General features: G+C 42.2%; 1 protein-coding gene across 5 annotated transcripts in view; it reads right to left on the bottom strand.

Annotated features, from left to right (window-relative positions):
* Window positions 1-14,066, bottom strand: part of ldlrad4a (low density lipoprotein receptor class A domain containing 4a) — a 127,777-nt gene that overhangs the window by 93,537 nt on the left and 20,174 nt on the right. Inside the window, exon 1 of one of the 5 annotated variants that reach the window (XM_078398073.1) lies at window positions 12,787-12,803. The exons of the other annotated variants lie outside the window; for them this stretch is intronic. The gene's annotated coding sequence lies outside the window, so the exon portion shown is untranslated. Of the gene's footprint in view, window positions 1-12,786; window positions 12,804-14,066 lie in introns of those variants that run through there. 5 annotated transcript variants of the gene reach the window in all.

The following is a 14,066-nucleotide window of genomic DNA, read 5'->3' as shown; positions in this document are numbered from 1 at the left end:
CCAAAACTGCACACAATACTCCAGGTGTGGTCTCAATAGGGCCCTGTATAACTGCAAATGGACCTCTTTGCTCCTATACTCAACTCCTCTCAACTCCTCTTGTTATGAAGGTCAACATAACAACATAACAGGGGGGGGTTTTAAGCCCCCTGCTCTTCACCTTGCTGACCCACGACTGCACACCCACCCACAGCTCCAACCACTTCGTCAAGTTTGCGGACGACACAACCGTGGTGGGTCTCATCAGCAACAACGACGAGACCCACTACAGGAAGGAGGTGAACCAGCTGGCCGCGTGGTGCACAGACAACAATCTCTTCCTGAATGTGGAGAAAACAAAGGAGATTGTTGTCGACTTCAGGACAACGCACACCCAACACCCCCACCCACTGACCATCAATGGTGCTGCTGTGGAGCAGGTGAGCAGCACCAAATTCCTGGGGGTGAACATCACCGAGGATCTCTCCTGGAGCAACAACACCACGTCCATCGCCAAGAAAGCCCAGCAGCGCCTCTACTTCCTCCGCAAACTGAAGAGAGCGGGAGCCCCCACACCCATCATGTATACTTTTTACCGAGGCGCCATTGAGAGCATCCTCAGCAGCTGCATCACTGTGTGGTTCGGAAGCTGCACAGCCTCCAGCCGTAAGACCCTGCAGCGCATAGTGAACACTGCTGAGAGGATCACTGGCGCCTCACTCCCAACACTCCTGGTCCTTTACACCACCCGCCTCACCCGCAAAGCATTGAGCATTGTGGGTGACCCCTCCCACCCCTCCAACAGCCTCTTCACCCTCCTGCCTTCAGGGAGAAGGTTTCGCAGCCTGAGGTCGAGCACCAAACGACTAAAGAACAGTTTTTTCCCCCAGGCAGTCAGGATGCTGAACTCTCTCCCCTCCCTCCCTCCTCTCTCCCTCTGCCCCCATTGGACCTGGACTTTAACACCCCACACACACGCACATCCAGCACCAGACATTTTTTTTTAACGCTGCTATGGACAGGCTTTGCACTACTGTTCATTATTTTTTTATTGTAATATATTCATCTTCATCTTTTTTTCATTGAAGTGACTATATTTTATATTGATTGTTGTTTGCTGTGCCTTTTTAATTTTAACTTAATTTAATGCACTTTATTCCTCGGGATTGTGGGAAACGGTATTTCGATTTTCTGTCTGTGTAAACTAACTGGAAATTGACAATAAAGTTGACTTTGACTTTGACTTTGACTTGACTTGACTTGAACATTCCATTGGCTTTCTTCACTGCCTGCTGTATCTGCATGCTTCCTCTCAGTGACGGATGAACTAGGACACCCAGATCTCGTTCTACTTCCCCTTTTCCTAACTTGACACCATTCAGATAATAATCTGCCTTCCTGTTCTTACCACCAAAGTGGAATATGATCTCATTGGAAATAATTTAATAGGTCCTTAAATTCATCGTTCCTTAGAAACACATCTCCACTTTATTTTTAATATAAACACACCTCTTTAGTTATGCGCCCTTAAGAATGTCTAAGAAATGTTGGCACAGGTGATTGGACAAGTTGTTCTTACAGTCCATCATGGTACCAACAGGAGTCATCATAAATTGTCTGATTCTATTCTTGAAAAAACTGGCAGTAACTTGATTTGACTTCAAGGTCGAGTCTCCATCTACAATCATGATCAGTTTATTGACTCTGTAGACAAATATCCAAGTTGTTCTGGTGTGAAATTTAAAGAACAATAGGGTCTGCACATAACTCAGAAATTCAAAGGCAGGCTGTAGTTGGTATACCAAGACATCCTGTTCTGATTTGGGGGTAGCTAAATATAGCCCAACTGGACCCCGTTAATTGGATTTTCCTTACTTGAGTTCAGATTTCAAAGAGAATATCATTTTTGTCATTTCATATACTTTTTTTTTTTAAATCAATCTTTCGTTGGCATTTCTAAAATTAGACACTTTTCTGTTTTGAGTCTTGGTTCTCTTTTTAGACATTAACTGAGTTTTAATTCATCAGATCTTCAACTTATGTTACTAAAATGTTTACATGGAACATCGAATACAGCACAGGCCCTTCAGCCATGTCTGTGCCAAACATGATGCCAAAACCAATTCTTATCTGGCTGCACATAACCTATATCCCTCCATTTCCAGCATATCCATATGCCTATCCAAAAGTCACTGAGATGCTACTATTGGATCTGCTTCAATCACCATCCCTGGCGGCATGGTCCAGGAACTCACCACCCTCTGTGTAAAAAAACAAACTTGCCCACACATCTCCTTTAAACTTTCCCTTCTGTCAATAAACCACTTAAAGCAATGGCCTTTAGCCTTTTACATTTCCACCCTGGGAAAGAGGTTCTGACTGTCTACCCTACCTATGCCTCTCATAATTTTACATACCTCTATCAGGTCTCCTCATAACCTCTGGCATTCGAGAGAAAACATCCAAGTCTCTCCCTGTAGCCAATATCCCCTAATCATTCTGGTAAACCTCCTCTGCATCCTTTTCAAAGCCTCCACATCCTTCCTGTAATGGGGCGACCAGAACTGCATGCAATACTCCAAGTACGCTATGTTTAAATGGAGTAAAGAAGGTTGTCATCAACGATGTGATCGTTCTTTCATTTCTAATTTCTACCGTTAACGCCATACCTTTGGACACAGCCCCATAATAAGATTCTTTGGGAATAAGGACATGATTGCAGATCTTAGACTATAATCAACTGTGCGTAGTTTGGAACAGCAATGCCACGCCTAGAAATAGTGTCTCTCAAGTTTTAGTTACAACATTCAAACAAAGAATAACCGTTCAACTATATGTATGTGGGTACTATTTTTTTAATCAACGTAGAATGGGGAAATCAAATTTGTCTATTGTTCTGAGCAAAAACATTTAGCTGCACATTTAGAAAATATTGAATTAGTTTCTCTTAATTGAATTAGTTAATCTGGGATACACTGAAAATTAGCAAACCAGCTTGTAGAATAAAACTATGAAACCAAATAACATTGTCTGTCTAGCTTCCAGACATGTGTCAAGAGCAAGACATGTCCTCAGCATGCTTCTTTCATTTGGTAAACTAACTATTTTAAAAACAGCCTTGTCTAGACAGAGATGAATAGTACAATTTCAGAAGATATAAGCCAAGGTCATGTCAAATCTTTTTTTTAATTAACAGGTTGATAATTACCATTACTTTGGTTCTAGAATGCCTCCAACTATTGTGCACATATCAATGCAGTTGTACCAATTTTCTAATTGTTTTAATTTATAAGCAATTTAAGTATATATCAGATCTAATCCCCCGATGAACCAATGTGCCATAATGAGCACCTCTTGGAGTTTAACAAATCAAGGCAAGTGCATGATAGTTTCCAACTTATTCAAAAAGCTAGTATTATTTTTTTGCATTGCCAAGTACAATATTTGCATGAAAATATCTTAAAAGTGGATTGTAATTGCATGCATTTTTTATATACTCTTCAGAGAAAAAAAGTACAGCAATATTGAATTTATTTTCTCTCAGAGCTTAATACACTTCAAACACTCTTGGCACAAAATATTTTTAAAATGTGCATACAGACTAAGGGGCCTCTTAACATTCCTTCTCTCTCATCTTTTACCATACAGTCGCTTAAAACAATCTAAATCACAACCAAAGTAAAGAATATTTATGATAATGGTTAGAGATACTGAACATAAAAATACTTAACCCAAGATGATACTTCCTTAAATCCAAAGTAAAATATTTGATCATATTTTTACCCATTACTATGATAGACTCACCTCTGCATTTTAGTCAACTAAAATTACAGCACCAATTTGAAGTAACTTCCATAAAATGTCATCCTCATTCGGAGAAAATAAATTTTAACAGTAAAGCTAAAAAAAACATATAGAGCTGACAGGTAGAACAAACTTACTACATTAGCGTAAAAACTGAATGCTGGCACTTCCATTGAAGTCTCGAAGAATTGATAGTGCAACATTGAAGTGTGGTTGCAAAGCAAGTAACGAAACAGAAGTAAAATGTCAGCGGTAGAGACCTTTTTGGGGAAAATACGATGAGGTGTAGGATTATACTATACTTGGAAAGTAAGGAAAAATCAAATAATCATCATGGTTTTATTAGAGGGAGATTTTCTCTGACAAAGTTGATTCAATTTTTCAGAGGTTACAAAATATATTGACGAGGATAGTTCAGTTTACGCAGTAGGCCATGTGATTCAAGGCAAGGCAACACATATTTCTCCAACAGTTCCACCACCTTCAACATGATCTCACCTCCAGTCACATCTCCCGTCCCCACCCCTTCCCCCTTTCCATATAATCCACTCCTTCCACATTTACTTGGTTCACTCATCCCTTCTCACCCAACCTGTCCCCTCCCTACCAGCCATCTTATTCTTCAAAAAGCTGGTAAATACAGCCCTAGTTGACTCAACCTCTCTATATACAAACGTTCTGTAGTACCAGGATTCAGTCTGGAAAACCACTGCAATCCCTCGTTTGGCAAGTTTATCCTTTCTTCAGCAACAAGACCAGAATTGCACACAATACTCCAGCTGTGGTTCACCAGGCCCCATATAATTATAGCAAGACATTCTTCCTCCTACATGTCAAGTAAATTTGCCTTTTAACTGTTTGCTGTACCTGGTTGCAGTGATTGGTGTGCAAGGACATCCAGAACCAGTTGTATTTAATATTTCCCTATCTCTCTCACCCATTAAATAATACACTACCTTTCTATTGTACTCACCAAATTAAATTACATCCTATTTATCTACATTATAATGCATCTGTCAAGTATTTGCTTACTCACCTATCCATGTTCTCCAGGGATGCTCCCTGACCCGGCTGAGGCACATCAGCACTTGGGCCCTGCTCACCCTTTGTGGATCCGAGTAGCCTCGAGCCACTGGCGTCGACTGTAACCGTGCCACCGAGAACAAGGAGGGGCAGATAGCGAGATAGACTGGTGAGAGTATTGGGGGGGACCCGGCGATGGGCCGCCGAGAACAATGGGGGAACTGACGGGAGGGAGGGGGAGCGGGAAGGGGGGGGGGCCTGCTGCCACGCACGGCAGCAAACAGTAAGTAAGACTGTTCGGTACTTTTGTAACTTTGTCAGTGCCAACACGTGGCGGCACTTGTGTACTGCCTAGATTGTATGCAAAACAAAGCTTTTCACTGTACTAAGGTACATATGACATTTAAGAGGTTAGTATCAATCATAAAGTATCATTCATTCATTCATTCATTCAATCAATTTGGCCTGAAGTCACTTTGCATCATTCTCACAACTCACAATCACAATTTGTGTCATCAGCCAACTTCGAAGCATTTCATCTGATTCAATGATATAAAGTAGAATACCAATGATCAAAGTACTGGGATCTAGTGGATATCCCATTGCCACCCAGAGAAAGTCTCATTTGTCAATTCATTATCAACCCCTGCACCACATTCTGTAATTCTGCACACTAACCTCTTAAGTAGGATTTTATCAAAGGCTTTCTGATAATCCAAATATACCATATCTACTGGTTCCCCTTTAACTATTTACTTTGTGCATCTCCAAAAATCTCCCAAAAAGCTGATTGAAATAAGCTTTAGGGATATATAAAAACGCTGATGGAATGGGTAGATAGGTAGCAGATGAAATTTAATGTTAAGAAATGTGAAGTGTTACAGTTTTGTTGGAGGAAGCAAAATAAACTTGAGGACACAATTCTGAAAGGATGCACAAACAATGAGATCTGGGAGCTTGTATAGTTTGCTAAAAGTGGCAGGATAGGTTGGGAAAAATGATTAAAGTATTCTGAATTTCATAAATAGAAGCAAAGAATAACAGAGCATCAGTCACCTTTCTAAACACTGGTTCTCCAGTTCTGAGTGCCACTCTTCATAAAAGATGTAAAATTTGCAGAGAGCACATTACAGCTTTACTGAATTGATTTCAGCCTTGAGTTGTATGGCTGAATGGCATAGCTAGAATTTTCTGCTTAGAAAAGATGAGGTCGCAAGGGATCACTGCTCTGGATAGAGTAAAAAACAAACTGCTGGAGGAACTCAGCGGGCCAGGCAGCACCTGTGGAGGGAAATAGAATGTTTCGAGTTAGGGGAGGGGAGTGGGTGGTAGGAGTGGGGGTGGGAGGAGGGCAGAGGGCTGCCGCGATGGACGCCCGGGGCCGGGGAGAGTGGCTCCCTCTCCCCTCTCACTCCCCCTCACCCGCCCCTGGGGGAGACTCCCCAGCCGGCAACGGATCCACGGGTCGTAAGTTGGGGGAGGGTTGCACGGAGAGTTGCCGGGGCTGCAGGAGAGGTTTAGACCCAACGGGGGTTGCCGGGCCCGCTGGAAAGATTTGGACCCAACCAGTCCACGCCCGTCTAGTCTCCATTAAACTTTCCCCCTCTCACCTTATAGCTGTGCCCACTAGTGTTGGACATTTCCACCCTGGGAAAAAGGTTCTGACTGTCTACCATGTCTATTCCTCTCATAATTTCATTTGCTTCTATCATATCTCCCCTTAACCTCTGACATTCCAGAAAAAAACAATCCAAGTCTACCCAACCTCTCTCTACCTGTAGCTGAAACCTTCTAATCCAGGCAGCATTCTGGTAAACCTCCTCTGCACTCTCTCCACATCTTTCTTGTAATGGGGTGACCAGAACTGCAGGCAATACTCCAAATACAGCCTAACCAGTCCTATAGAGCTGCATCCTCACAGCTCAGATACCCGTCAAACTTTGTGTTATTGCAAACTTGTATATACAGTAAACTCTTACTGTAAAGGACCACACAAGGGGAGATGGTGCAAGTCATTACTGATTGTCCACTGTAACCGAATAAGAGGGTTTATCCAGTACTATTGGAAAAACAGCCAATAAACATACACTACGCAATAAACAGTAAAGGACACAAAATACACTGTACCTTGGGACAGCACAATGACGCCACGGTAGAGTTGCTACCTTAAAGCGCCACAGTTCTCTGCCACAGAGGGCAGTGGAAACAAATCACTGGATGGATTTAAGAGACAGTTAGATAGAGCTCATGGGGCTAGTGGAATCAAGGGATATGGGGAGAAGGCAGGCACGGGGTATTGATTGGGGACGATCAGCCATGATCACAATGAATGGCGGTGCTGGCTCGAAGAGCCGAATGGCCTCCCCCTGCACCTATTTTCTATGTTTCTATGTTTCTAAACCCAAGTTCGATCCTGACCTCAGGTGCTCACTGTGGCAGTGTGGGTTTCCACCGGGTGCTCCAGTGCACTGGCTTTATCTGAAATGCTGTGAGTTGTTCAAGTGTGTGGGGTGGAACTGTGTGCAGGGGCGCCCGGGGGTGGGGGTGACTTGATCACTGGTCAGCCTGGACTCAGTGTTTCCATGCTGTATCTCCAAACTAAACTAAGCTAAAATGGTTCAAATACATCATTCGCTCCAACCACCTAGTGGTCATTCCATGAAACAATGAACTGCATCTACAAACAGATTCAGTCCGCTATAACCGAAATCGATTTTAAAGAGGTCTGTTTAAATGAGAGTTTACTTTATTACATTTAATTTACTTATCAACCAAACTCAATGCTAACATTTATTTCAAGAGGGCTTGTACACAAAAACAGGGATGTAATGTTGAGGCTCTATAAGGCGCTGGTCAGGCCGCATTTGGAATATTGCAAGCAATTTTGGGCACCATATCTGAGGAAGGATATACTGGCTCTGCAGAGGGTCCAGAGGAAGTTTACAAGAGTGATCTTAGGAGTGAGTAGGTTAACCTTTGATGAGCGTTTTTCAGCACTTGGCCTGTAATCGGACTCGCTGGAGTTTAGAAGAATGAGGGGGAACCTCATTGAAACATACAGAATAGTGAAAGGCTTGGATAGAGTGGATGTGGAGAGAATGTTTTCACTAGTGGGAGAGTCTAGGAGTAGCGGTCATAGCCTCAGAATTAAAGGACATTCTTTTAGGAAGGAGATGAGGAGAAATTTCTTTAGTCAGAGGGTGGTGAATCTGTGGAATTCTTTGCCACAGAAGGCTGTGGAGGCCAAGTCAGTGGATATTTTTAAGGCAGAGATAGATAGATTCTTGATTAGTGCAGGTGTCAGAGGTTATGGGGAGAAGGCAGGAGAATGGGGTTAGGAGGGAGAGATAGATCAGCTATGATTAAATGGCGGAATAGACTTGATGGGCCGAATGGCCTAATGCTACTCCAATTGCTTATGACCTTATGTTCTAAATGAATATATATTGCACCTAGCTCAGTACCCTGTTTGTCACTACCTGCCAGGATAGAAAAATACCCATTTAATCCTATGTTTTGTTTCTTGTCTAGCAACTGGTTTTCTACCAGTGACAGTACATTGTGCTACGCCCATGTGCTTTAATTCTGCATGCTAACTTCTGCTGTAGGACATTATCAAAAACCTTCTAAAAACCAAAATACACCAGACCCATTGTTCCCCTTAAATTTCCTAATAACATTTCCCTACAAATACCAATTTCATTCAGTTCTTCCCTCTCACTGCGCCCTGGGCTTCCCAACATTTTTTGGAGCATGATAATAATAAATCAATAGTAAATACCAATATTTTAAACATATTTGCTAAGGTCAGTCTTACTTTCTGCAGGCTCTCATATCATGCATACAACCTACATCACCACAGATTAATTAATTTTACTTTTGTGCCCTTTATTTAATCACTAACTGCATTCAGCTTTTAAACAGTGGGGAAAATTTTAATGTCTACTGTCTCAGAATTACATGAAATACAACATATTGAAGCAAAAAAAAGAACTTCTGGGGGAACCAAAGTGTTGACTATCCCTTTGCCTCCAGAGATTCAACTTAATCTGCTTAGTTTCTCCTGCATTTTGTTTGTTGCTCCAGATTTCAGCATCTGCTGTCTCTTATGTTTCCATACTGGAGCTTAGAGGCACTTCCTCTCCCTTCATTAAAGAATTTTCATTAACTCTGTACATTGCAGATCCTATCTATTATACCAAGTTTAACCCATACTCAAATTGCAGCTACTCAGACAAACATAGTTGATTAACAATTAATTGCCATTTAGGACAGCATGGGCTCTTTTTGCAGTTTAAGTTTTAAATTAATTGCTATTTGCTAAATTTAATGTCAGTGACCCAACCTGTGCATACCTGAGAATTTAACCGACCAAAATCTCAACCTTGCACACTATTTTAAAAAACACATCTTTTAAAACCATTCTATGAAGTAGAGCAATCTGTAGATATAAAATGACAAGCCATGCAAAGTAAAATGCAATGATGAATTAGGTAAACCAGAGCAATAACATTGCACATGCTGCAACCCTGAAATAAATACAGAAATCCTGGGGAAACGCAGGTGGCATCTGCAGCAAGAAAAACAGTTAGAAAATGTTTGAGCAAAGGTTGAAGAGAATAAAGGAATGCACGTGATAGAGACCAAGAGACTTAATGATACAAATAGTGATGGTGCCATCTTGGGGAGAGTTTGTCATTCACAGTCGATCTGTCTAGAGAAGATGTAAATTTTAGTTTAGTTTTGTTTGGAGATGCTGTGTGGAGATAGGCCCTTCTGCCGGATGCGGCCCGCGAGCTGGTAGTTTGACACCCCTGTTCTGGACTGTTTCTCTATGTGCCTGCTGACCCACAGCAATATGGTTGACTCTGGAAGATCATTTAAAAGGCCCAGTATAGTACTCCATTCAGAGGCATTTAGATATGTGCAATTAATGCCAGTGATGCCCTCAGCCCAAAATTGATATCTTCTAAACGAGTTTGTGTGAATCATGGTATACTTTTGAGAAAACTCAATGAAACACTGTGATTTGGGGGGGGGGGGGGTGCATGTTGGAGGAGTGAAAATAGCTGGTAAATAATGGTAACAGGATAACATAGTTAAGGGGTTACATACTGCTCGCTGCAGCCATGAGGACTAAATCCCAAAGGGTATGTGGCACAGTGTTAAAGACATCCCCTCAGGGCTGTTGAGAAATTTAGAGTGGGTGGGAGAGATCCAGTTGTCACGGTCCATCTGACAACTAAGAACAAAAGACACGTGTGGCAGTGCTAAGCAAATATGATTTGACAGAATCCAAATTAAAAAGCACAATCACAAAGATAATTATCTCTAGATCACCATGTGAAAACTGGCATTGGGCCAATCAGATCAGATAACTGAATGTGGCTCAAAGACTGGAATGGAAGTAGGTGGTTTTCAATTCATGCGTCACTGAGACTAGAACTGGTAACAAGAATAGCCTTCATTTGAATCAGGCCACAACCAACTAATAAATTGGGTTGCACATAAGACTTTAAACTAAATTGACACAAAGACTGTAGATGCTGGAATGCGATGGAGTCTGTCTGTCTATATATATATATATATATATATATATATAACTAAAACTCTCGTATTGTGTATATATATGTGTATATATATTAGTATATATATGCGTATATATATTGCATTTTAGTATGTTCCCGAAATAGAGCCAAAGTAGTACAGGATAGCGTAACAATTTGAGCACCACCTTAATCACCATTGTCTTGCGGTTCATATGGTTGTTATATTTTAAGTTTTTCACTTTTCAAACTTTAAAAATCATATTTTTAACCTTTAAAAATCCCTTTTCCACCTGCCCTGCCCATCAGCCATGTTCAACGTCACAATGGGAACCTAACGCGTCCGCGCCTGCGCAGTTGGGGCCCGTTGATCTGATACTTACGTAAAATGGCCGTCGGATCCACGCGTGCAGTTTGGCCCCGTTGATCTAATACTTACTTAAGATGACCGCCGGATCCACTCGTGCACAGTTGGGGGAGGGTTGCCGCTCAGAGGGGAGTGGGCACTGTCCGGGTGACGGTAGTGACGGCTAATGGGGGGAGAAGGGGGGGGTGACGAGAGATCTCCTGCTGCTGGCAACCGCGATTGTCGCCCAGGGCCACTTTGAGTGGCTCCCCCACCCATTTCCTCTCCCCTCTCGCCCGCACCCTACCCCGGGGGAGTTGAGGGGGGATGGAGTGGGTGAGTGTCGTCAGTTGGGGGAGGGTTGCCGGGCCCGCAGGAGAGATTTGGGCCCAACGGGTCAACGCCTGGCTAGTTTGATATAAAAATCAAAAATGATTTGCTTCAATCCGAAACCAGGTTACGACAACTGAACAAAGCAAGGCATAAGACGCGCGTTGGGTATGTGTATTGGAAAGACCAGACCATATGGAAAGGGAAAGTAGAAAGCAAAAGTAGGCATGCATACTCTTATATTCCTTATATTCCGTGCAGTGCCTTACAATAGACAATAGACAATAGGTGCAGGAGTAGGCCATTCGGCCCTTTGAGCAAGCACCGCCATTCAATGTGATCATGGCTGATCATTCTCAATCAGTACCCGTTCCTGCCTTCTCCCCATACCCCCTGACTCCGCTATCCTTAAGAGCTCTATCTAGCTCTCTCTTGAATGCATTCAGAGAATTGGCCTCCACTGCTTCCACTCCAATTGGCCTACCCCTTATTCTTAAACTGTGGCCCCTTGTTCTGGACTCCCCCAACATTGGGAACATGTTTCCTGCCTCTAACGTGTCCAACCCCTTAATAATCTTATACGTTTCGATAAGATCCCCTCTCATCCTTCTAAATTCCAGTGTATACAAGCCTAGTCACTCCAGTCTTTCAACATATGACAGTCCCGCCATTCCGGGAATTAACCTAGTAAACCTACGCTGCACGCTCTCAATAGCAAGAATTTCCTTCCTCAAATTTGGAGACCAAAACTGCACACAGTACTCCAGGTGTGGTCTCACTAGGGCCCTGTACAACTGCAGAAGGACCTCTTTGCTCCTATACTCAACTCCTCTTGTTATGAAGGCCAACATTCCATTGGCTTTCTTCACTGCCTGCTGTACCTGCATGCTTCCTTTCAGTGACTGATGCACTAGGACACCCAGATCTCGTTGTACGTCCCCTTTTCCTAACTTGACACTATTCAGATAATACTCTGCCTTCCTATTCTTACCACCAAAGTGGATAACCTCACACTTATCCACATTAAACTGCATCTGCCATGCATCCGCCCACTCACACAACCTGTCCAAGTCACCCTGCAACTTCATAGCATCTCCCTCAGAGTTCACACTACCACCCAGCTTTGTATCATCTGCAAATTTGCTAATGGTACTTTTAATCCCTTCATCCAAGTCATTAATGTATATTGTAAATAGCTGCGGTCCCAGCACCGAGCCTTGCGGTACCCCACTAGTTACTGCCTGCCATTCTGAAAGGGACCCATTTATCCCCACTCTTTGCTTTCTGTCTGTGAACCAATTTTCTATCCATGTCAGTACCCTACCTCCAATACCAAGTGCTCTAATTTTGCCCACCAATCTCCTATGTGGAACCTTGTTGAAGGCTTTCTGAAAGTCGAGATACACCACATCCACCGGCTCTCCCCTGTCAATTTTCCTAGTTAAGTGGGCCTCTGGAGGCCCTGAAGAAACCTAGGGGTCGGCTGGACCAATCCAAGAGGCCAAGTGCATGGACTGGACAGCTTACAGCAGTGGAGCAGCAGTGAAGGACCCCATGGTTACGCTTGGCCAGGCCGGGACTATGAACCTGTTGAACTGGCGACAAATATGGTGGAGCCGGCATAATATGCAAAATGAAATTCACTATGTAATGTTTAATTGCATATGTGACAATAAGTATCCATTGAACCATTGATCAAGCAAATTTCTTTGGAGTTTAGAAGAGGGATAATTTCATTTAGGGGTACTAAATTCTTACCTTTTAAGGGTAGTTGTTGGATTGGAGTTTCCCCGAAGTCAATGTGTCTAAATCCATACATCATAGTCTCAAAAGAATGGGACTAGTCAAGACAGGGATGTGAATGGCAAATGGAGCAAGAAAAAGAAGAAAGCCTTTGGATTAAATGCCTGTGAAATAGATGGAGAAAAGAAAGATGGAGGGGAACAAAAGTGGGCAATAAGGGGTGATGGGCATGGGAAAGCAGACAAATACAATGGAACAGAAGTGTGGGGGGGGGGGGACAAATTGGAAAATGCAAAGTTCAAGTTGAACAATGCAACCTTCCTCCTGGCAAATGATCAAGATTGAGCCAAATTGTTCTTCATTTTGATACCTTATTCAACTCCAAGCAAAGATTTCGAGCATATATTAATGCCACTAAAATTGCATTTTCCACACACATAACATCACCTGATTCCAACTGGACTCACTGCATCTGCTGAAATCTTCCTGCATAATTCGATCATCATTAAGCTTGAAACAGTTCTGGTATGGTCTCCATTTACTACCCTCTAAGTCAGACACAGAGTATTAGATATATCGTATTCTCTGTGCCACAAACACTCGTTTAGCCATTACTTGGGGTCAGCACAATTAGAAATACAAATTGCAACTAAAATAAGATAGGGAGACCATTCAATCCATTATGATGATCTTACATTTACCTCAGCTAGTAACTGATTTACTAATCAGCAGAATTTTTTTCCAGTTTATTCTCATCCATTGTCTCAATCCCTTAACCAAAAGCCTGTGAACGCTCTCAGCGTAAATGGTAAAAATATACTCCATTTTTCTAGTCTTTGCGCAAAACGAGAAAGCATGCAAATTATTTTCAAACGAAATTAAACTGCTTTTTTGTTTAAATGTGCAGTCACATATTATGAGGCAGAGCCAGCCAGTCTATACTATTTTCACAGACAGTAGCAACATTTCATAATAATATATTTGTTAATAAAAACATTATCTGGATGAAACTGCTCATGGTAAAAAAAATCTCAAGTAGGGAATTTCCAGACATATAAAAGGGATTTCCAGAAGGTAGAAAAGTATACTTTAAAACAGGAGATGTCAAAAACATGGAGTTATAAACCTAGGAGAATATGGATAGGACGTTTTGGGTCGGGACCCTTCTACAGATTCCAGCATCTGCAGTTCCTTGTGTCTACATTCAACAATGTACCCTATCATAAATATTACAATCAACTGCCGTTGCCACTATTTATATAGTGGGCAGATGGCTAAATTTTAAAGATCCATGT

Source organism: Rhinoraja longicauda, chromosome 4, assembly GCF_053455715.1.
Source record: "Rhinoraja longicauda isolate Sanriku21f chromosome 4, sRhiLon1.1, whole genome shotgun sequence".
Lineage (NCBI taxonomy): Eukaryota > Metazoa > Chordata > Chondrichthyes > Rajiformes > Arhynchobatidae > Rhinoraja > Rhinoraja longicauda.
The sequence above is the reverse complement of the archived record's forward strand: the minus strand, read 5'-3'. Positions and strand labels throughout refer to the sequence as shown.